This window comes from Cyprinus carpio, chromosome B3 (assembly GCF_018340385.1).
Source record: "Cyprinus carpio isolate SPL01 chromosome B3, ASM1834038v1, whole genome shotgun sequence".
Lineage (NCBI taxonomy): Eukaryota > Metazoa > Chordata > Actinopteri > Cypriniformes > Cyprinidae > Cyprinus > Cyprinus carpio.
In genome coordinates, this window is record NC_056599.1 from 23,110,442 (window position 1) to 23,136,641 (window position 26,200).

Below are 26,200 nucleotides of genomic sequence, written 5' to 3' on the forward strand. Positions count from 1 at the left end.
ACTTCACTCTCCCTATAATGATGGGCTGGCAGGAGTTAGTAATGTCAGTGGGTGTATTCAAGCAAAAGAGATTGTAAGAGAGCAGGTGTCAGACAATTTCGATAGTCTTAAGCCTGGAGTTAGTAGAAGTGACAGTAAAGGAAGGAATGACATTTGCTTGAGTAACAATTTGTTACAGATTAATAAAAGTCTGTCAAAACTCCAGGCTCTGAGCCAGTCCCAGGTATGCGAGAAAAGTGTGCCCAATAACACCAGTGTGCCCAATAACGCCTCTCAGATTCAGTCTCCTCCCATTTCTCCCTTTTCCACAGATTGTGGCTTTAGTAACTATTCTGAAGATGTGCTTGACTTTCCATGTTTAAATCTCGAAAGCTATGATCAGATGCCTGCACAAAACAACTTGGCAAGCTCTTTAATAGATTACTATCCTGGTGAACCACATAACACCGGGTCCTTCAGCAGCCCCTTTTCCCAAAGTCCCACTGATGCATGGAATCCGGAGACCCCTTACCTAGGATCGCCAAGCCCAGCGAGTAACTTCAGTAGTGATGAGGAGCTAAGTTTCCCGGAAATTGTGTTTTCTCAGTCTGACACATCCTCATCTATTGGTGCATCTCAACTCAGTCTCTTCAAAGATAAGCTTTGTAATACAGCCACGAGTTCTGCTCCTCTTCAAGACCCTGAGAAAGATCTGTACTTGTCTGATGGCGAGTTGTCCAAAACTCCAATAGAGCTCCAGGTCCAGGAAGATTCAGCAACGCGGTTTCTCCCCAAAGACTTGACAATGTTTAACAATGCATCTACAAGTGCTAAACAGTCTGGGCACTCAAATTCACGCCTGCATCCTCAGGAAAAAAAAAAGTTCAACTTTCTTGATTCCATTGTTAACTTGAAGTCCTCCGAGTCAGGCCTTGCTAAAATTGACGTTAAAGACAATGGACCTCTCAGCCTGCATTGCTCGAAAGCTAAATCCGAATCTGTCTTTCCAAACCAGTTGACACAAAGTCTACATGGTGCCGGACCTCAGAGTAACCTTGTTACACCCTTCCATGCTGATTATCCAGGTGCATTCAACTCTGGTAATGCACTTTTTCGTAGCAATGACAAGAAGCTTCCTTTTTTTTCAAACCCCAAGAATGTCTTTAAAAACGAGGAAGGCCAGAATGCTTGTCGAGTTTCTGTGGCTGCAGGCAGCTCAAAATCTCACAACAATCTGGAAAGCATCTATGCTTGTCCAGGTCCATCAAGTTCTCACAGCGGAAAAGAGTCTTTGCTAGATCTCCTAATGCTGGGTCTCAAGATTGGCTTCAAATCTGCAAAAAAAAAAACCAAAGAATGTCCCTTCCAAACAGTACCCTGCTAATCTTGGTCCACAAAAGTGAACGCATTCACCCCGTTTACTTCATCAGCTCTAGCAAAACCACAACAAACTTTTTCAAGAACAATTCAGGCCTAAAGTCCCAGATCTCAAGAAATGATAAAGATCCATCTCTGTCCTCCACGTTTTTATTTCCCTCATCTCAAGGCTCTCAATGTTACAGTACCACACAAAGCAAACTTTCAAAATTGGAAAAACCCATGCTGTTGTGGCTCCCACTCAAAACACTCAACTTTCTGGAGTGTCTTCTATCCAGCCCAGTAAGAATCAGATGTGTTCAAACATTTCTCACTGTGATTCTTCAGATTTCAACTTCAGCTCCTCTCTTTCACCTCCTGCATCGCAGCACAGCAGTCCTCATCTGGGATACAGAGAATCCTCGATCCATGAGGTCCCTTTGATTAAAACTCAGTCAACCACCTTTGAACACACGGTCCACCTCCTCACCAGTCTTACGTAGTGAACTTCACTGGAGATCATTCTCTGACTCTGGGCTACAGTGAGGATGGTGAAAGCTTGAATTATTCTGGTTCAGGACCTGCAAATTACACGTATCATTGTCCTCATGGAGCCTTCGGGAACTCAAGGAAGGCTGGTTGTAGAAGCGTGTGGTCCCTCAAACTATCTCACCTCCTCCCTCTGTGAGTAGGTTTGCAGGGTCTAAAGTTCACGGGGGCCAAAACAGTAAGGATCAGCAGCAACAGGGGACAGGAACTCACCCATGTAACTCTCTGCACTTCTCCACCTCCCACTCGCAAAGCAACCCCATAACGGAACGCAAGCCTAAGAGACTTAGGCTTGTGGTGACTGACGGTACAGTGGATCTGGACCTACAATATACTGATTAATAACGACCGTTTGTCGTTGATATGCTGAGACTTTATTTATTTCAAACAACTTCAATGTAATAAGATGTTCTTTTTTGTTTTCATTAAAACTTGTATCATGTAAAATGTCCTGTCCTTAGCATCGAAACAGATTTTCTTGAAATATTTAAAGACATATTTTTATTAGCACACTTCCTCAGTTATTTGTATGCTACATGATGAATTTTGTTTAGTACCTTATTCTAGAAGGTGATATTTTCATGCTAGTGTTTCTGTATTAAAACAGAGGAAAATAGATATTCTGTTTGTCCTGTAGTACATTAGACTTAACACATGATGGGGATGTTGTTCTCCACATTGTGAACATTCTCTGTTTCCTCCTAGCCTTTTCGGTTCGGAGTTAGCAGTCTAGATTGCGGAACATGTGACCGATCATATGTGAGAAAAAGAAGAGTGGCTGGCAAACTTGCGCAGCTCAGTGGTTTAGTACATGAAGGACCAGAGCAGGGAGCGTGTGCTTTTAATTTAGGGATGTTTGAAAGCCCATTTGTCAAGTTAAATGAGAGTGTGCACCACTGACTGCACAAATATTTGTGAGACATATGACAAACACATACTTTGAGCAGCTCTCATTAGAGGACTGCAGCAGCTGCTACATTAAATGCATACAAATCACGAAGATTTCAGCATCTTTTCCATCTGTGATGTCATTTATTTGAATAGACTCCCATCTTTTCCACTCAAATCACACACACTTTGCAAGCACAAATGTGTTTTTGGCATTGGATGCCATTTTTAACACCAAACATTTGTCTATATCAGCTTCATGGGGTTTTGTATCATATTGGGTATTGCTTTGGTACGTTGGGCCAATGCATAATTAATTAGTTACCACTTGTATTACTCTAGAGCGATGTTTAGAGCCCTTTGGAACTGATCCTTGATCAGACTCACTTAACACTTACAGAATATTGTTACGATTATGTACTGTAGTCCTACAGGTCACCGAGACCCAAAACCTGACATCATCTCCGACCGTATATATTGTGTTGGGGTTTTTTTTTTTTACCTCCCCAGTACATGTCAGGTATGGAATGCGTTTGTTGGTTTCTTCTCAGTTTTAATAGTTGCAGACATGAGAGAGCCCTGGGCTGTCCTACATGTTTATAACGTAGTTTGTGTTCAGCCTTGCCTTGGTCTATGAAAAGCCAGTGTATTAATTATATTTATTTAATATGTTCTTAACATGGTGCTTCAATATAACTTAATTTTTTGATTGTACTGAACTTAATGTATATTACCGTTTTTTAATATCTACAATTCAGATGTCTTTTTTCCGGTATGTCTTGTATGGCCATCCTGTTTGTTACTTAGGACATTTGAGATACATTTTCAATTGTAATGTTCAACTGTAAAATTGTAAAAAATGAAATTAATGCAATTAAAATGAAATGATTTTAAATTAAACTGTTCATGGTATTTTATTTGATTCATCCGTCCATCTCAAAATGAATGTTTCTTTTGAAAAAGGGCAATTCTCCCATTAAATTTTACTGATGTATTATTATTATTATATTGATTAAGCCTTGTATGGTTTTATTAGGCGATTAATCTAACTGAAGAGTCTGTACATTTCCTTATTCAACTCCGCTGGTAAAGCCATTTAAGTTTCATCAGTGTTCTCAAAGAGTGCTGCCAGTAGGTGTTTCTTCAAGGTTACAGGTCTTTGCAGGTATTTTCTGCAGTGTCTGAATTGGCCTAATTGCTGCAAAGACCATATAGATGACTAGCCATAGGAGAGAGAAGGGAACATTAAAATGATCTGTATATCATCTACTCGCAAACACATACATATGCATAAGCATTATGTGTAAGTGCACATTTGACGTGTTCCACCCACAATGCATCTTTTATCAATCACTGCAGCTCGTTCAGATTTAACCGGTCACTAAGCCTTTTCTTGTTTCCTCACTTCTTTTCCTCTTATTCTGTTTGTTTCCACTGTCCTTTGCATGCATATTTAAAATGTGCACTTTATTTTTCTGCTTTCCTAATAGCTTACAGCTAATCATTGTTTTTTCCTCCTCTTCTTTGTTTTAGCCATCTTCTTCCAAACTTTTTAGCTGTCTACATTCTATTTTTGCTTTTTACCTTTGCCTTTTTAAAAAAACAGGACCTTGTTTGGTTATTCATTTTTAAGCATGCCATATTTTCACCCAGCTGTATTTCTGGTTCTTCCTCATCCCTCAATCCTTCTTTCAACCCTTTGTCCACTTCCTTTTTGTTTTTTATCGCCTGTTCATCGCCTTTCCCCTTTCATGACCCATGTTCTCTTCTCTCAACAGTGAGCAGAGGGTTAAATCTGAAGCCAAGTGGAACAGCTTTTTTCATAACGAGGACACAGGCAGCAAGGCAGTGGATATTGAGGCGGTGAAAGGCTGAACCTTTGAGGCACTGCGGAAAACACTGTAGGACCCAAAAACCTTGCTGTGTCACCATGACTTCCTTTGTGCAGTTGTAACAATTCATAAACCCAGGCTTCAGTTTACTGTCAAAGCAGGTGACGAAAGACCTCAACTTGCAATTCTTGCTGTTGACTCAGATCTGGTGACCCAAGGTTTTGCTTCTTTTGAAGACACTGCTTTGCTCACTGACCAATGTTACAGGCGGATTTGTACCACCAAAGAGATGTACAGTAGCATCCTCCATTTTATACTGCTTCAGTGTGAGACAGGCTCTATAGCCCGGTGGATTCATCTGTGCTTTCTTCTCTCTTTGAATTATTCAGTAATCCTTTCTCCCTCCCTCCCACCTTCCTGTATGCGTAATGTTACTAAACATTTAAAGTTCAAAATGGCAACATTAACCTTTCTATCTGTTCCCTCGTGGTAACTCCAACCATATCTCTACATGCCTGTTTTATTCTCGTTCTGTCAGATGAAAATGAAATCTTTAAAACTGAGCCATTAAAAGCTGTTCCTTGATAATTGCTATGCGATTATATTTTGAAATGAATCAATTATTAAAATCCTATTCTTTTATTTAAGAGGTCCAATCATTTAAGTATTTTCTGCTGGAAGGCATTATTCAGTGTCCTTTTCCTTCCCCGGTTTTTTTTTTTTTTTTTTTTTCTCAGATTTTAAGTCTGTAGTGCTACAGTTCAACATTCAGTTTCAACAAGCTCTCCAGAATTTTATGTGATGTTTCTAACTCTGAAGTGTAAATGTACTAAAAGTTATAACATCATCTCTAAATGAAGAACCAGTGACCTCCCTTAGAGAGCCGTGCAAATGGCACTATTTACAGAGACCTGGAGCAGCCTGAAAGCTTGTTGTCATATCCACAGAGGGTGGAAAGGGATGGATAATAGATTAGGACAGTGGAAAGGAGGAGGCACTTTCACCCCTTTAGATTTGAAACAGGCAAAGCTGACAAACTGCCATACAGTATTAGTGTTTGTAGAGATTGAAATCGATCCAGAAGTGAATGATGAATTCTTTCCTTAACTGGACATTCAAGTTCCACAACGTCTCAGTGCTAATTTGGCAGAAAATTGTATATTGAATTACTTGCCCTATGACATTAAGCTTTTTGTAAGCTGTCTCAATCAGTGTCTTTTGCCAGTGGTTTTGAGAATGTCTGCTGGAGATAGAATTATCAAACACAGCGTTAATATAATGTGTAAACACAATTATATTAACCAAAGCCTTTTTAGATGTGGTTTGGAAGTGATTTTAGTTTTTGGATGTGACAGACTACATCAGAACCACTGGTGTAAAACTGCTATACTTCATTCTCAGAAACAGTTGTGTGATGAAGGAAAAGAGAGATAAGGAATAGCTGTGAATCTCAAAGAGGAAGATGGGTTGAAAGAATCTGCTAGTAGCCTCTTAATGGATGAGTAAGGAAAGATGTATGAGGGAGTTTCAGAGACACAGCACCTAGTGCTATAAAGCAAAGTAAATGGTAGAGGTGATGAAAGCTTGATAACGACAGTGGATGAAAATAGTAAGGGGGTGGAAGCGAGGAATTTGTAGATGGAAGTTAAAAGCCTGACTTATTTAATGTTGAAGGAAGAAAATATTTGCCCAAGTAGCAGGAGATATGAAAGGAAGTTATGGAGCCATAAAGGCAAGACTTTGCAGTGGAGAAATGTTTTTGTTGTGACAATAGCAGGTGCAGAATTGACTGTCATATGTTCACTATTGCACTACTGTACTACAAAAATCTTGAAGCAGCATTGTCACTGATTATTGTTAAGGTATTGGTCTGGTTTGATTTGTTGTGAATTGCCACCAGATATTTTTTTTTTTAAATTGCTGCACACAGTTATGTAAACTGATACACAGTCCATTTCAAACAACTTTATAGTCTGTCTTGTCTCACACATTGATACATCTGATGTAAGTGAACACAAGCTGAACATAATGCCAAACAGTCACACGGACATGTAAACCTGGTATTGACATCAGGATCACACAAAACTCATAACTAAAAAATTGGCGCCCTTTCAAATGATGAGTTGGAATTAGAGTTGAATTATCGGAACTGAATTGAAATTGACAACATACTGGAAAATTTAAATGTTCTTCCACCCTAATCTATCAGTAGAAATTTTAAAATCTTTGATTTCTTTTTCTTGTTTAATTTTTTTTTTTGAGGTTATATTAAATTAAGTAATAACATTTATGTAATTTATTTTAATTGATTTCTCTTTAATATAAAAAAACCACTCCATTAACAGTTTTAATATTTTTAATATTTTAAGATTTTTAATATTAAAAATCTGTATGTAAAATGAAATACAGAAAAAAAATATCATATATATATATATATAAAAAAATAAAACCAAAATTCGTTTACACACACACACACACACACTAGTCAACATTTGAAGTGGATCAAAACCTTTCATCAAGTTGTCCTAAAAATTAAAACCAAAATTCGTTTGTCTTAGGACAACTTTGATGAACTTTTTTGATCCACTTCAAATGTTGACTACTGTGTGCGAATACACGCATATGCATATAGTATATGTAGGTGGTGTGGGTGATATGTATTTTCACCCTTTCCTGAGCACCTGTGGCATTTTTGAGTACCTGATTGGTTGTATTTTCTCTTAATTTATTTCTACTTTTTAACAATAAATTAATATAAGCACCTAAATTCAAGTTCCTGTTTTCTCACCTCAGTTCTAGCAATTCTAGTTCAATTCACATTCAGGAACAGAGTTTGGAATTTAAAAAGCATTCTCAATTCAGTTCTGAATTCCAAAATAAGTTCACTGATATTCTTAGGTGATATCCTATTTTGGGTGAGGCCATCAGATTCAATCCAAACAAGGATTATTACAGAAAACGTTTCAGACAGAAACATGCTGCATTTTTAGTGTAAATTCGGCTCTTACAGATGTATTTTCTGTTCTCGATTCATGTTTTAACACAGTTGGCCTTTGCTGCTGAGCCAACATTTCTTCAGCGGACCTTATCTAAAGGTGTGCTCCCTCATGAAACTCCTATTAACGCGTCTTTCTCAGTAGTCTTCGCTCTATGCTGCGAATTGCTTTCTTTTGTTTCCTTCTAATGAATTTAGCCTGAGTTCACATTATTGCTTTGTGCAGAATGTGTAGCCTGATGTATTTTTCATTTCATCTCTCTCCTTCTTTCATGCCATCCTCAGAAACCGCCATAGTCTAAGACATCTCCTCCTCGTCCTCAGCCAAAAGAACTTCTCACAACATCAAAGAAAGCCGGAGAGAAGGAGAGCGGGAAGGAGGGGTCTGCCTTGTATCTGGGTTCTCATGGAGAAGACGGTGGAGGAGAGGGGGAGGGGGAAACCGATTGAGAGAGAGAGAGAGAGAGAGAGAGAGAGAGAGAGAGAGAGAGAAAGAAAGGCAGGTATGGAGGGAGGGAAACGAGGATGAGAGAGGAACGAAGCCAACCAACCAGCTGAAAGAGAACGAGCGATCGGGGCTGTTTGAACGTGGCTGGGAGAAAAGGAGGGAGGAGGGAGAGAGAGAGGGTGAGATCGATTGTCAGATCCGAGGAAATAGAAGTGTTACTATTGCACGGCCACTGGAACGGTGTCTGCCTGCTAAGGATATGCATTGGCTCCCAGCGCTCACCGGCTCGCAGGACACGCTCTAAGATGTAATTTCCAAAGGCCTAATTGTTGCCACGGTGATTTCTTTTCCTCCATTTCATTTTTCTTTCTTTTTTTGTTTTATCTGCCTTCTCTCTCTCCTCTCCTTCTCTTTTTGCCGTTGTTGTATTTTTCCTCCCATTTGTTTTGTTTTTTGTTTTTACCAGCTGCTGGATTTTCCCCTTCTTTTATAACTGCTGTCATTCTCTCCATTTACAAAGGAGGGATCTACAAATAGAGGCAACCACAGCAAGACAGTAAGTGGGGCTTCTTTCTCCTCACGCCTGTGCTGGGGGGTTGCATGGAATGGGAGGCTGTGAAAATGTGCGGAGGATGAGGGATGAATGGATCCCGAAAGGGGTTATGAGTGTAGATGCCAGCTGGTGGTTTGCCATTCAAAGTTGAGCCATTCAGATCTGGAAATATGAGCTATTGGGAAACAGGGGCGACCCGTGCATGCGCTGTGTCTGTTGTTCAGAGTGAATGATGTGAGGTGATCAGACTGGGCTGGTGTTGCTTATTATCTGTAGTTTGGCTGCAGCAGCGTGAGAATCTGATCTTCCTTTAAAGAGACAGAGGTTTGCTTAAAACAAGAGGTGCACGCAAAGAATAGGTGAATACTGCATCAGCAGGTAGTAAGTTTTTCTGGATATATATTTGGCATTGCTGTGAGTGATAGAACTTGGCATAGAAAGATCACCATAATGACAAGTAAATGATACAAACCAGCTCCTTGTGCAGAGTGTAATATGGTTTTTCTCCTCTGCATTTTAAAGGGAAGAGCCTGATATGCAGTATCCTGTCACTCCCTGAAACACACCCACCCACATACATTGGCATGTACTTTCTCACACCAAGCAGTGCTAACGGACTGATCTGCAAGCGTGGCAGCTCTCTCGTATGGTTGCATCTCTTAAAAGCCACACCAGATTTCTTTCCTGTTCACTGCCTTTTGTCTTTTTTTTTTTTTCTCGTAAGCATATGCAGTGAATGACAGAATTGGCTGTTAAAGGGATAGTTCACCCAAAATGGAAATTCTGTCATCAGTTAATCACTCATGTCATTTCAGATTTTTATCACTGTCTTTATTCTGTGGAGCACAAAGGGTGGAATACTGAATATTATACTGGTCACCCTTTCCATGCAATTATAGTGAACTGAAGATTCAAAAAGCACCATTGAATGTGGTCCATACGACTAGTGCACTATAATCCAAGTCTTATGAACCCATGCAAAAGCTTTGTTAGTACAGACCAAAATTTAGGTTATTATTTAATGACCATCTTTGTGCACAAATCAGTACCTCAGGGTTTTGTGAAGCGCATCAACCGATTCATTAAAAAAGATCTGACTTGATGTGATCAGGAATCTACAAACACGCCAAGGAGAGCTAGAGCAAATGTCTTTTTTTTTTTTTTAGTGAAAAACAGCTTAAGTTATTTTATCTTTTTGTCACACTGTTGTATAACTTCAGATGATGCAGAATATTGCACCTCTGACAGTGTATTTCTTTGTGGAACTGAACATAGAAACATAGTCTTAAATTTCTACTTTTGCTTTCCATAGAAGAAAGCAAGTCGTACCCATTTGGGTGAAAAGAAAAAAACAGATTATTATATTATGTTTATCTAGTACATGCCATTTATTCCAGATTAATATTTATTATAAAACATTGAGACTATAAGTAGGCTAGGTACTTTTCAGGTGATTCCCGTAATCACACAATTCACTACAGATTCTTCTCCGCCTACAGACACACTGCTGCTCAGACAACCCACTGAATGCCCCTTAACTAGACAGCCAGCTCCTCACCTCACAGGCTAGAAGTGGCACACAAGCGAACCGACAAGCAAACATTCTCTCCTCTGCACGGATGTGAAGAGATCTTGAGTCTGCATGTGCTGCTTCACAGGGAGTGTGTGTTGATTTGGTTTGGGACTGTCCCCTGCCATTATCTGCTGAATCTATTATTAGAAGCCTTTGTTTTTTGCATATATCCTCCTCTGATACATTGTCTGTGCTCAGAAGAGGGAAATTGCTTCACTTCTTTCACCCATAAACACATAATAAAATTATATATATACATCTATCCAGATATAGAGAGAGAGAGAGAGAAACAAAAAATACGAGGGAAAAATAAAAAAATAAACAATGAAGCCAAAGAGAAATGAATATCTGTGGATAATTACTTCTACCAGCTGTTAAAAATGACGAACATGAGAATAAAGACAATATTTGGAAAAATTGCTAAATTAATATTTCCCAGTAAAATAATACAATTTTCTTAAAACTAATAAGACTTGTTTTCAGAGGATGTGTTTACTTGTTTTTACTAAGCTTAAGCCATTGAAGGATAAATCACATCACTAAATTTAGTTATTATGCTTAAAACTCAAAATAACAATTTTCCAATAACAAGCATACTGATAAAGAAAATGTTTTTTTGCAGTAGAAAAAAATTGAGGGAAAAATATGTAGAGTTGTAAAGACTAGAAGGGAGTTTATTTCTTCACAAATAAAATGTTGTTACATTTATGCATGAAAATAAATTAATGAATTAATTAAAATAAGGAAAATATTTGCCAGTAATAGGATAAGAGAAGCAAAAACTTCCAGATATGTTTTCCTGGCACAGACATTAGGGCAGAATGGTGTGCCAAGATTGCATGTAATAAAACATTTCCTCCTCAGTCACACGCTGTCACAACTGTCACCAGCTCTCTTTTCTCAATCTCTCTCTCTTCCCTTTAAACACACACATACACACAGAGTCTTTCCGGTGTAGTGTGAGTTGTTCGCTTCGGGGGAAATGAGATAGGATGACAGAGTGGATAATCAGACAAAGGCACACAAAGAGAGTTAAAATTAGCCACATGGAACGGGCCATTGATAAATTGGGAAACTAGAACGCCACTGACACCCTTCCACTCAGTGCTCTGGAAAACCCGGCTTCTCCTCTTATTTGTATTGCCCCATGCACATTATACATACACATGGATGTGTCCAGAGTAGGGGTGTGCAAAACCACATATTTATTGTGATATTATGCTTAGTCATGTGATGAATCCTCAGCAGTCATTACACCAGCCTTCAGTGTCACATGGTCCTTCAGAAATATTTTGAATTTGCTGCTCAAGAAACATTTTGTATTGATATCAGTCTTGAAAACAGAAGTGCTGCTTAAAGGGATTGTTCACCCAAAAATGAAAATTCTGTCATTAATTACGCACTCTCATGTTGTTCCAAACCCATAAGCCTTAGTTTATCTTTGAAACATAAATTAAAAAAACACACCTTTTTGAAGAAATCCTGAGAACTTTCTGACCCTCCATTGACAGCAAGGGTCCTACCACATTCAAGGCCCAGAAAGATAACAAGAACAACAACAAAATAGTCTGTGACATCAGTGGTTCAACCAGAAATTTATGAAGCTATGAGAATACTTTTTGTGTGCAAAGAAAACAAACAATATGAGTTACCATCTACCGCCAGTATACCGTAGTCTATTAAGAGTACCACAACACATACATGTGCTGCTGACGTAGAACATGGATGTGCTGCGCCTTGTTTATGAACAGAGGAAAGCACGTGCATGTGTCATGGTACTCTCCATAATAGTGGTAGATGGTAACTTGGGGAAGAGGAATTGTTAAATAAAGTTATATTTGTTTTTCTGCGCAAAAAGTATTCTCATAGCTTCATAAAATTAAGGTTGAACCACTGATGTCACATGGACTATTTTAACAATGTCCTTACTACCTTTCTTGGCCTTGAACGTGGTAGGACCCTTGCAGTCTATGGAGGGTCAGGAAGCTCTCAGATTTCATCAAAAATATCTTAAAAGGGTCATATGATGCTTTTTAAAGATCATTATTTTGTGTATTTGGTTTAACAGAATATGTTGACATGCTTTTTTCAAATACTGTACATTATTGTAGTTCCTCTATGCCCCGCCTTTCTCAAATGCGTCCCTCCTTCTGACAAGCGCAGTATGCTCTGATTGGCCAACTGACCCAGTGCATTGTGATTGGCCGAACACCGCAAGCACTCGTCGGAAATGTAACGCCCCTTTCCATAATCGCGAGCTTCAACTTTCAAAATAAATGTAAAGACAGTTAATGATGTCCTTAGTTTTACTATCAGTTCAAGCTCGAAAGGACATGACAGACAGTCGATGAAGCTCCTATGTGTTTGCAGTACACAAACCACAGACGGTTAAGACAGCTGACTGCACTGTCTCTCTCAGTCTATCTCTCTCTCTCTCTCTCTCTCTCTCTCTCTCTCTCACACACACACACACACACACAACGCACAAAACTCTGCATTTGAACAGTCCATAGCAAACACTTTAATAACAAAACATACTTACAGTACCTGATTCAGAAGCGCCATATTGTCGTAGCAAAGTCTGAATCACCTCCTCTCCTAGGTTCACGAAACAGTCGTCCATAAAATGCATTGCTGTTCTGTTGTAAGTAATCTTAAAGATTCCTAAATGCATCTACTTTCTGAAGACCAAATACAGTTTTTTTGCTTTCGCCTAGAAACAAACAGCATCTCTCTGACATGGCTGCTTCAACACTCACAGCGGTTACTGAAACCACAGCTTCTTTCTTTGCGTGAACATTTGGACGACATTAAGCAAATATTTCCACATAGTGACGCAGAGGTGTGGGGGCGTGTTTGAATGAGCTGTTTTAGGAGGGCGTGGCAGAGTCTTAACTTTGATAAAGAATATCTCTTTGGATTTGAGACTTTAGTCTTTGCAACTTAACAGATCTTCTTCATGCACCAAGAGCTTGTAACACTCCAAAGAGAAAGGAAAAATTTAACTTGCATCATATGTGCCCTTTAATTTGTGCTCTGAAGATGAACAACGTCTTACAGGTTTGGCAGGACATGAGGGTGAGTAATGAATTTTCGTTTTTTTGGGTGAACTATCCCTTTAATATTTTTGTGGAAACCATTATGCTTTTTCAGGATTCTTTGATGAATAGAAGTTTAAAAAGCATTTATTTGATTAAAAAATTATTTGTAAAATTGTAAAAGTCTTTACCGTCACTTTTCATCAGTCTAATGCATCAGAGAGTAGCGTCAACCATCCTGACCCATCCCTAGTATTTCCTTCCAGTTATTTCATATTTGTGTTTATTGCCTCTTCCACGTCTTCGTTTAGAGACGTGCTGTATGTGCGAGTACGGCTGCTCTCTTTGTAGTTCAAACACTTCTCTCTCATTATGCACATTATTACCGCATCCTCACACTCGTAGCTGTAAATGAGGAGAAATGTTCTCATCTCAACATAGTAACAACTCGCACCATTTCAGCAGGCTTAGATAAATGATCACACACTCACAACTCAGATCTACTGCAGATGTGGACAACCTGACGACTGGGACACAGAACAATTGTAATCAATGTAATCTGAAGTTCTTCTCACACTGCCCATTGAAATGAGTAGATACAAATGTGGCATTCAACAAACATTTCCATCTTGAGCGTTTTCTAATAACACATTTGCCTGTCTCAGCTAATGAATCGAGGCAGTGGGCGCTACCTGGCCAGCATGGATCGATACCAATGGATCTGTGTGAATTAGGCCAGCGTGGAGGCCTGATATGGTGTTCATTGTTTCATTCCTGTTCATTTTACTCAACTCCTATCAGGTTGTGTTTGTTCTCAGTTCCATCCTGGATTTTTCGCTGTTCCCGACCATTTCCCCTCCTCCTCGTCCACACTTTAAGCACTTTACTTCTCTGTCCCCGTACAGTCTGTGAGTTTTTCTAGCCCTTTCGTCCTTTTATCCCTCTCTCTGTGTTTGCCCAACAGTTGAAGATGGTGAATCTCTCCCTCCTCTAATATTTACTGTGTAGGCTCTTGAGGGGTAGAGTTCAAGCTTTTGGGATTTAGCCCAGTCGTTTTACGCACTTCCGCTCACGTTTTTTTCTCCTTCTTTCATTCTGCTCGCGGTAAAGGACTGATCTGGGACAGACGGTCTCCCTAGTGCTCTGGCCTACTTCAGCTCTGTCCTTTCTCTCTCACCTCCCCAAACTCCTCTTTTCCACTTTCCATCTGTCTCTCCCTCTTTTGCCCTGAGTGTGTCTCTCTTTGGCATTTGGGCTGAATGACTAGTTTTGGGGGAAGTTACTTGTAAAACTAATGCATGACAAAGTTACGTTGCTTTTGTAAAAAGTTATGTTGTGTAACATTTTTCTCATCACTTTCTTCACCAAAGTAGAAGCACTTTGCTTGGCTTACATATGTTTTTTTTTTAAACAACAGAAAACCTTTTTTTTGTGCCGTGAACAAGTGGTTTTCCACTGACACATTTTGTGTCACTTAAAGGCTGTACTGCGAACAGTGCACACTGATTGTCATGACAACGGCAAGGTTTTTGGCGGCCAAACCTGCGGGTTCAAGGACAGAGGAGATCTACTGCTGCTCTGAGGCATCACCCAAAAACAGAGTACAACTGGATTTTTCTTTTGGAGCTCTATTTTCGTTTAGAAGCAGCGTTTGAAGTTTTTATAACACAAATCTCACTGTGGATTGAAAAAAAAAAGTGCCAAGATCAGTGCATTACATGCACATTAAAAGTTCACCTTCTGTCTGACTAAAACAGTGTCTTTTTAAAACACTGCATGAACACTTAAGTGCTTCTAAATTTTCTGCAGATGAATTTTTGCAAACATACTGCAACTCCAATAATTGTTATTGAAATTTACTCACCCTCATGTACTGCTTTATTTCTTCTGTGTGTGTGTGTGTGTGTGTGTTTTATCCTTAAAGAGAAATTCAATGGGGTCCAATGTTGTTTGGAACCCAGTGTTTTTCAAAATACCTTCTTTTGTGTTCTGCAGAAGAAGGAAAGGGTTTAAAACTGCACAAGAATGAACAAATGTAATTTGTTCAAATTTTGGGGGGTGAACTATCCCTTCAAATGTAATACGCAAAACATTTTCAGTTTCTATGTGTGAGTAAATAATTTAGAATTTATTTGGAATATAATCATTCTGGTTTTATGGTGTAAATTTAACAAAATGATCTGATCATGCAACTTGCATTACTTCTGTTTTGATTTCTGTTCCTCAGAATTGGATGTTGCGTTGCTGGTCTACCCACCAGGCTTTTTTTTTCATCTTAGCAAAACTTCCTGGGTCAACTATCTTCATCAAAAGGTCAAGGCTTGTTGACCAGCATTAATTGCAGGTAAATAGCATAACATTGCTGGTCCACCAGATCAGCACCAAATCAAGACAAGGAGGTTGATGTTGATCAATAGTTTTTGATTGCTGAAGTGTTATATTGGGACAGGTGTCATGCACTCTTGTCGTATCTGGCTTTGGCAGAACCAGAGTGTTGTGCCAAATCCTCCTTGCACTGACAGAGCTGTTCCCCCATGTGACTGATGAAAGACCCAAACACAAGTCCTGCTGCTGAGATTGGTCTAGCACTTTGGAAACTCGAGCAGAGTCAGCATGAGATGGTGTCGGCGTTGGTGTGAGCACAGGGCATTGGGGTGTTTCTCACAGCATTGGTTGAGCGTGTGTATGCACATAAGTAGAACAGAATCCCTTTGTTGAATCTCAGAGGACAGCATCACTCTCTCGTTTCTTTCAGTCACTCATTCTCTATTCCCCCCTGTTGCTTCACTGCAAAAATGCAAGAGAAAGATGGTTGCATGCTGCCGTTCTGCTTCCTTCCTGCTCGCTGCATGAGTATACGCTCATTCATGCCAATTGATCTGAGCGATTGGCCGCAGTCTCCTGCACTTCTGTGGACCGGATCCCAGTGTATTAGTGCTAATTGCACCATTGAGAGGGAAAGAGGGATGCAGCAAAAGAGGGGGAGTGGGGCATGAATTTTCCCAGCAGTCACCAGTGCATCATCAAAGTACGGCTATTTTTAGACTCAGAAGCAGTGGTAGTGAGCTGGTTGGCCCAGAACAGCAGTTTTAAACTGCCGTGGCAGTGCATTATGCCCCATATTGACTTTTATATGGACCGCTTCACTGCTTATGCGCATTTATTAAGTGTTGATCTTCAGGTGCAGTAAGATGACTCCAAGGAGTATATGTAATACTCTATATCAGGGGTTCTCAAACTGAGGTCCGCTAGGGTGTCCGTGGAAAATTACATTACATTTTATTGACAGCCATTGTTTTATAATTATAGTAAAAATAAAAATCGATCAGCATTTAGTTGTGCAAACGTATTTCTTATGTATTTTTGTGTCTAAGCATATCAGACTAGTTACAACAAGATTCACTTAAGTAAGAATGTCCTACTAGACATATATGACCCGAAAATATTCAAACTGTGAATTGGAATAAGTTGAATGATGGATGCATGAAATTTCCTGCTAAACCAAACCATAAAATTCTGAATCAGTGACTTAGGCTAAGGAAAGAACATGTTTGTACTGTGTTTTATTGATTAGTAGTACAGTAGTAGTAGTAGAAATAACAAGAATAATCAAACCAAATCAAATAAACTTGAAGTATTTTTAAATATTTTTAATTACTTAATAAAATTCTATCACATTATATTTTGGGCTTTTTGTCATCAAAAAGTTTTAAGGCCCCTGCTCTGTGTGGTGCCCACTACCTAAAAAAAGATGTTTTATTCACCCCTTTAACAACCTTTTTCTTTGAAAAACTGGGCTCCCATTGTCTGGGAAACCTACAGTAGATATATAAGTTAGCCTATTTTAAAAGTGTGATTTCTAGTCTAGAAATGAATCAAAACATCTTAAAACTAATTTTTTAATGAATATACATTTTCTAGTTATTCCGAGCTCTAAAATATTTTATTTGACAGAAATTCTGAGTAAAATATTTTTAAAAACCCTAATCCTTATCAAGTAAATCATGAAAATTAATTTAAAAAAGTGGGAGCTTTGAAGACATTCAGCTCTTAAAGCATTTGGAATCCTGAAATTTAATTTGCAGAAACTGTGAGAGTGGGACCTTCCAATATAGTTGTGAAAAATTGGTAACCTTGGAGTCAAAAAAAAGGTTGAGAACCAATGCTATATAAACACATAATCACTTACTGATTTTTTAAAATTGACGTTAGCGGCCTCTAAAGACTTTTAAGGGTACAAATATTTCACCACACACCCTTCTCAGTATGCGAAATATCATTCAGTCTCATCAGTGAACAATGTCAGGCAAATGGACAAACATGTTTAACTTGTCTTTTTGTGTTAGCTGATCAAAAAAACTTAAATGAAGAATGAGCTACAGTATGTTGGTGTGTGGCTAAGAGGCGCTCATCTTCATTCAGAGGGATTATGCTGCTGAGACCTGCTTAATGAAGACGGGAGACAATCCATTACTCATGAAAACTTCTGCATAAAATCACATTGTTTGCACAATCATATAGTTGCACACAAAACCTGTAGTAATCCAGCCACGCTTGCTTTTCTGCAGTTGTATAACACAGCCGACACAGCTTCTGATGAGAATATCAGTGTGCAAAAATGGCTATGGCTCACCCCTGCAGATCCGGGAAGACTGAATTCCATTAAGGCAAGTGACGCTATCCGCTTTGTTTATTAGGAACGTGTTTTAGAGTTGCGCCGAACAGATTAACTCTGTGTGTGATCCACTGCATTGGTTGATGAATAGCTCGTTGGAGGCCAGTGATGCATGCCTGCTATCCTTCAGTCTCTGCTCATCTAATGGCCACATATTTCAGATTACATTGCAGCAACTAAGCTAAATTTGCAGATGTACTTCCTCATATGCTGACGGGTTTGGCTCAGTTTATCAGTGTGTCAGACGCACACAGACCATCAATCAACCTTCAGCTTAGCTGCGGTGGCAGTGTCAGCTCAAGTCAACAACTAGATCAATAGGCTTTTAAAGCTGTCCTTCCAGTCAGTCATGTCCTTTTTTAGGTTAATGTTGCACTGTGAGTTGACATGGAAATTTTTAGAAGATCACCTATTATTTTGTGTAATAAGTTAAATTTGTGAATGTTTATTTAGAATTTTACCTCTGTTTTTTGTTTGTTTTTAGCATTTTTCTGGGTACTTAAAGGGATAGGTCACCCAAAAGTGTAAACTCTGTTATCATTTACTCATCTTTAAGTTATTCCAAACAAGTATGAACACAAAATAATATACTTTGAAGAATGTTGGTAACCAATCAGATACTATGGAAGTCAATGGCTACTGTCAACTGTTTGGTTACCAACATTCTTCGAAATAACTTCTTTTGTGTTCAGCCTAAAGAAAAAACTCATATAGGTTTGAAACAAGTGGAAGGAGAGTAAATGATGACAGGATTTAAATCTCTTGAAATGCACAACTAATATTTCTGCATAGGCTTAGAACTGTGTATATTTAGCATCACTATGAGTTTGGCTTCATTGACCAAGATTTGGATAAGTGTTTTGGAAGTCACTGGCGTTAATACAGGGCTGATCATTTTTAGGTTTTCCAGGACCGTGGGAACACTGCTGATATGTGTTTTAAACCAAGAATACAAGGATAGACCTCAAGCGTTGGCTTGTGTGGTTCTTTTTTTCTGCATTTAAGGAAAGAAAAACAAAACAAAAAAAAAGATTCAGAACAGTTCTTCTTTCACTGAAACAGGTGCGTGTTCAAGCCTATAGCTATAAGCCTGAAGAGATGAGCAATATGTGACAGCATAAATTATAAGAAAACAAGAGCCCATCTGTGCACTTGCATCATGTTTTAACAAGCACTAGTTTTGAATCATATTTTATACATCTTTGTATGAACACTTGGCAGTGACCTACCTGTTGTATCTGCAGATTTATTATGTAAAGCACACAGTTGTCAACAATCAGTTGCAATAAAGTGACTCAGCAGTGTCATGATATTATTATGTGGCTCTTTGGAATATTTGGTCAATCACAACATATATCTGTCAGGTATTTTGTATTATTTTCCATTATCTATTCACTGCTCATCTGAGTAAGTGAAACCGGCACTACTTTGATGTCTCTCGTATCTCATTGCTCTCTTGTTTAATACAAATGCAACTACCATGGCCTTGCGTCTTAGTTATCAGTTGTACTGAAAATGACCTCAGACAACTTCCGTATTTATATAACAGTAATATTGCTGCAGACTGCTCAGAGTCAGTGTCCTGTCCTAATCAATTTTAACACTTCAAACACTTCAAAAGATTCTGAAATTGCAAACCCTAGTGCCCTTAAAATGGTTTCAGGACTCAGGTAAAAGATTTTTAAGCAGTCATTTTGGCATTTATGCAGTTAGTCACATTTCTTTACACATCATCCTTTGTGTTGTTGGTATTGTTGTGATGTTTTTTGCTGCCATCAAACACATTGCGATTTTAATACGAAGAGCCTAACCAGATAAAATCGTAACATTTTGAGAAAATTATTAAAAAGAGGTCTAAATGATAGAAATGACTGTAATACTCTCTCACATCGCAGCAATGGGGTGGTGTGTCCTCAGGTGTGTCAGAGCAGTTATATTGCCCTCACTATGTGCTCGGTCATCCGTTCATCCCATTTACAAAAGATTATGGTGAATGAGCCAGACCCTCATCCACACCAGGATCTCGGTTTTGATCCTCTTCTACAGCCTGTGTGGAGCTGCAGGCCTTATTCAGAAAGCTGTGGGTGGGTCATCCAGGCAGGCAGGCATCTGGAGATTGTGCCGTTCAGCTTGTGATGATGGATTCAGGATAGATTGGCGTGATTGGCTGGAGTGGCTGTGTGCATTAATAATGGAGGCGCCGCTGGTTGTATTTATAGAAAGAGTGGAGGGTGGCGGCGCTGTGAATGGGGAATGATATATAACAGAACCTCCCTAACTAATCAGCCGCCCGCCTGCTTGCCTGCGACTAACAGCTGCAGAAATAGTGGGCGGTAGGGTCCATGTACACTGCATGTACACTGGCAGACTTTGACATACACAAACAAACATAAACTTGCAACTTTCAGTGCTCCATTTAGCTGAAAACATCTTTTCCTTTCTCGTGTCTGAAGTTCTATCTAAACAGTTAAAGAAATATTTGGGGGTTCAATACAAGTTCAATGGGGCATATGTCACTTGACCAAAATGGAAAACTGGTCTCATCGCATCTGCTTTTTGGAGAAAGTATTAATAGCAGCATGAACTGACGGTTTATATTCAAGGCAATCAGCTAAGCTGCATATTTCTTTTTGTTGTTGGCATTTTATTGGGTTTTAATGTCTGAATGATAGTAAGAAGAAGAAAAACTTTTAGATATCACTCTATGTGATGGACAGAGCTTACGCTCATCTTTGGTAGCTCCTTTGAAGGCATCTTGAGTATATCTGCTCCATATTTAATGAAGCACATACAAAAAACCTGAACCAGAAGCAGTAGACCTGTTCACACAATACAGAAGTTTGTTGTGCATAACCACAATTGACAGCACTTGGCATGACGTTAATTACCACAAAAAAAAAAAAAAAAAAAAACAAAAAAAAAACTACAATGGAAGTAAATGGAAGTTCCTTTTTTAAGCATTTAAAATCAGAAATGTGAAGGTTATACTTTTTTATAAAAGCACTTAAATTACATTTTCAATTTAAATCATTTTTTATGTTATGTTATAATGGCAACAAAGTTGTATAGTTCAACAGAAAAGGTTAGTAAGCAATATTTTGTACTAAAATCATGTTAGTGCCAATTTTTAAGTCTTGTGGCTACACTATTGAAACAGTTATATTTTAACAATTACAAACTGGCCCCATTCACATTTATTTTAAGTCACTCTCACTGATTTCACCTTTGATTGAGAACTTGTATTAAACCCAATATATTTCTTTAAGCTTTTCTCAGACACAATGGATAAAATATTTTTTTTCCATAATATCAAGGCTTAAGACTTCTGGCTTCCTTTCAACATAAGGTCAGTGATGTTGGCTCTTCAGACTCTGTCCAGGTGGCCGCTCTCATGTTATACAGGGCACAGATTCTCCAGAGTTTTGGTAATTACGAAAGAAGACTACATAATGATGGCCATAATCATCACATTAACATTTGAAAGCAGAAAGCCTTCACACTAGACAGGATTGATTTCATTCACATCCCTCAAATGCATTATTGCCAGATTATTGCTTTATTTTCAAATCAGCCATGGACCATTGACTGCAGCACCCTAATTGATCACAGTCTTAGAGATTAGAGCTAAGAACGAGCATCACTTGCATTGTGTCTCCATCAAAAGAGATGATTAGAAAGTGATTTTACAGAATCAATAATTTGATTTATTAAGTTACACTAAAAATGTTCACAGTACAGTCAGGAGATTCAGTAATATTGCGCTTTGTAGGTTACAGGTTGCAGGTGTTTCTTCATGCATCTCTCTAGGTGTAATAAAATAAGGCTGTCGTGAAATGGCACTTTATCATTTCGGTCAAAAACATCATTTAGCATTGTCCTGGGAGCACGCATCCCTATGTTTCCTCAAGCATAATGTGCAGTTTTGTGTGACAGCTGTGGATTTGGAGTCTTGTGAAAGCTGGAGGAATGCTAAGTGTCTTTTCTGTTCTTTTTATTGCTTTGAATAATTTAAAATTCAAACACAATTAGGAGGTGAAGCGTGCACACGTTGGAAGCTGAGGGCCCTGGAGGAGAGGACGGGGGAAGAGAAGTGCTGTTTGAATTGTTGCCGTATTGATTGGCCTATATAGAATAGATTAGAATGATATAAAGATGATTCCTTGTGTGTTGGTTTTCCCCTTTCATCCACAATTTGAACACATAAAGTCAAATTTAATCTTCAGCTTCTTGACGCTCTTGTCTCTGTTTCCCATCTGACACTCTTCACTAAAATGAATTGAGAATATCAAGGCTGCTGTCATTAACTATCAAAGGCAGAAGCTTTTAGAGGCAGTAGTTAGTGTATGCTAATGAATAACGATTAATGCACGTAAAAAACATGCAGTTGAGATAAAAGCCACTCTCATCTCTCTTTATGTTTAACTATTTATGCATAGATGCTAAGCTAATGATTTTGAATGCAGTGAGAATTTGTGGAATGAAGGGTTGGATGTGTTCAAGTACAAGTAAAGATTCTTTACTGGCATCTATGGTTCCATATAGAACCTTTAACATCCATAGAATTTTTCCATTCCACAAAAGGTTTTTATAGTGGGAAAAAGGTGCTTCAAATGATTAAATCTCGTTCTCTGAGGAACCCCAAATGGTTCTTCTGCACTCCAAAAAAACCTTTTGTGGCCTTTTTTAAAAGAATATAAAGTGAGTTTTCATTGTTCCATGGCATCCAGAATATATAATACAGTAGGAATCTGACCAAGATTATACCTTCAACGTGCCATTGATGTTTTATGGTGGTCATGTCATTTTGAGGGCCGGCAGGAATGTTTATTATTGATTCCGGTGAAGGTGGTTAGAAAGCTGCCCACAGAACTCCTTTAAATACCAAGCAGCTTCACATCAGTGACATCAGCAGCCCGTGTAATATTGACACTGCCTTCTAAATGTCAAGTCGCTATCATTTACCCAATATGACACTTCTGCACAGTATTTTATGCTCAGATGGTGCCTAAAACATATTAAAACTAAAAAATTTTTTTTTTTTAAATGCACAATATTAAAACATACAAAACAATAATTTTAAATTCTGGTAAATAAAGTGCATATGGTGGAATTAAATAGTTGAGAAATAAGCAATGGAGGGTACAAATAAAATACACTGAAGAATACACAGTATTCCTTTCGGTCATTCATATTGTCAGTTTAAAATATGTGGTGGTTTTAAATTGATGGTTAAAGTTTTGATACTGCAACTCAATCTGTCAAATCCCAGTGAGGAAGACGGTGTTTCACTGGCTGGTTTGGAGCCTCTAATATTAGAAAGTGACAGCAGTTTGTATAGATCTGTTTGATGGATGGGTCAGAGCATGTGTGTTTATGTGTGTCTTTGCTACAAAATACCGCATTTTAAACACGTTCAGTGAAGAAAGGTGCTTAAATATTTTATTCAATTATTTTCTATTCATTTCATATTTAAAATTAAATGTATATGTTTATATCGAAACATGATTTCTGCTATTTTTGTCATCTGAAATAAAAAAATTAACCTAATTAACACCAAAATTAGGTTGTCAATATTTATATGAAGTAATACATTTAATAATAATAATAATAATAAAAATTACAATTGTATACGTTATTTCATAACTCATAACATTCACACTTATTTCATAACTCATAACAGTCACAAGTTTAAGCAATGCAAAATTTTTTATAATGTGTGAAAATCATGCACTAACAGGAATGCTAAACACATCTTATAATAAGTAATTGGTAGGTAAAATGAGTTTCAATTTATTTTTCTACAAGGAATAGAGTATTTTTGGATTATTCGATTAATGTCAAAGTTATAAAAATGTTGTATTATTTTTTGTATGATGCAGTCAACAATATCAGTACTTCTAAGGTGAGACGTCACTCAGAAACTGCTAGTACATTACAATTACAAAGAAAGCAAGTAACATGTTAAATTAAATGTGATTTTTTTTTAAGTAAAAAGACTGAAATATTATTTTATTATAAAACATACTTCAATAATCTTTGTTTTATTTACAACTTAAAAAAAAAAGTGAGTGTGGGATTTGTGCCTCCACAGCTTTAGAAAAAAAGTTGTGATAAAGTGTCATAATCTTTTCCATTTTTTTTCATTACCATATCACTGCTCGGTTTGGCTTGTGTTTGTGGAATTGAATTTTGACATCTGGAGTGCACTTTCGCAGAGGAAGAGAGAGCATGTACTTGTTGGAGTGCAAGCTCCACTGATCCAGCTTCTTCCTGCCCTCCCTCTCAGCCATCTCTCTGAAACAGACACACAGGGACATTTTAATCCTGTGTTTGCCCATTCAAATCCCTCTGACGGCAGTATCATCACAAAATATGTCCGTCACAAAATGCCAAGTCAGCTTGGCTTGCACCTGAGGGAGCCGTGGCAAAACAGCAGTGCAGTCTGTCAGGAAACCACAGCCTGAACTGTTGCAATTCTGTCAAACACCATCAGTTGGAGGAAGCCCTCCGGCCACGGTGATCACACATAACCAGCTTTATTTGACGTGTTAATACAGCTGTGATTTACTCAAGTATGTCATCATATTTTTGTGGAGGTTTAGTCTGCTGAAAAATCAGTTTGGACTATATTTATTTTCAGTTGTACCAGTTGTGTTTTCCTTGCGAACCAATTGCTGGCTGAGAGGAATTTTCCGTCTCGTTTTTAATAGTCTAAAACACATTTATTTGTAAATCAAATGCTCCACCTCAAGATCAACAAGAGATTTATCTCCTCAGTTTAAAGAGCTATTGCACAGAAATTATTAAAATATGAGTATTAATGGAAAAAGATTAAGAGTCGACAAAATACACAGCCACCTCTTCAGGTAGAGTTTAAGGGATTTACGGGAAACACCTCAATAATGCAGCAGTTTGTGCGTGAGAAGGATTTTGAGGTTGATTTCACTTGTTTTTTGTCTTTTCTGAGATTTATTTTTCTCTTTGATTTACCTCAGACTGTCAAGACTAGTATCTTTTCAATTGTCTTTTTTTCCCTTTTGGATATAGCTGTCTGAGCTTTCATTTGTAATCCCCCCAAGAATAAGAAAACCATTTTTTTTTTAACTTTGTAGTGTTAATTTATTGTGGGCATATGATGTGTCTGATCCTTTTGTTAGCTTTTATGAGAGCTTACGTAGGATTTATTAAGTTCTTCCTAGTTGTATAATCTGTGTCCATTAGCTCTGTTTTTAACACAAGCCTCAGTGCATTAGCTTAGAAAACCTACACACTGACCACAACAGCTGAGTCAGTGAAGCCTTTGTGGACCGCACAGATCCAGAGTTCGCTTGAGGGTGTCTTTTCAGACATACAGGCAAGAAAAAGAGTTTATTGACAAATAAGAGGAGGTAGTTTGATTGTGTAACATCGTGTTATTTAACAAGTATAACTTTAATGCAACCATTTTGTCTGTTTTCTTTGCTAAAGCCAAATAGAAACCTAATTTATTAATGCATGGCACTTCCCACACTGTTGTCTAACTCAGGGGTTCCCAAACCTTTTAGCCCGCGACCCCCATGATAAATGCGCTGCTGCCCCGTGACCCTGCACCCCCGACCCCCCCCCCCCACACACACACCTCAACAACCCCTTTTTTTGGAGCCTCCAAGCACCTTTAACTTTAGCAAACAGCGGGATACATTGTGTTGCTGCGCGTGATGTACGTACGTAACTTGATTGTGATTGACGCTGACGTAATCTCGTAATGTCTGGGACAAAATTACAAATTGAATTAATATATATATATATATATATATATATATATATATATATATATATATATATATATATATATATATATATATATATATTATATTTTTTCATTTGTATCAGACTTTTCTGCAAACACCATTTAACAAGTACTGAATTAACCCTTTCACACGTAAATTTAAAATATTCTGGCTGACCCCCCCAGCGTGAGTTTTTCAAGGCGATCGTTATTTAGATGTGTCACTTTATGGTTTCCATGGTGACGCGTCATTGCTTGTCACGTGACATACCGCAGCAACAACAGAGCTGAATGAATGATGATCTGCTTTTTCATTTTTTCCTTTTTTATTCAAAATATTCACAAATTTGTTAGATATGGCATGAAATAGCTGATATTCCGATTTTCAAATATATGCAAGTGGAAGTGTTTTGTTGTTTAAACCACCTTTATAACGATCGCGTTAGTTGAGCTGTATGTGCGATGGGCGCCGCCATCTTAGTTTGTGCCACAGACGCAGTTCAGAGAATCGGATCTGTTGGATTTACAACACGTGAATTCATCCAC

The 26,200-nt window shown here is 38.2% G+C and overlaps 1 pseudogene; it reads left to right on the top strand.

Annotated features, from left to right (window-relative positions):
* The first annotated feature begins 8,573 nt into the window (after positions 1 to 8,573).
* The window catches only part of LOC122136801, a 105,128-nt pseudogene continuing 87,501 nt past the window's right edge, over positions 8,574 to 26,200 (top strand).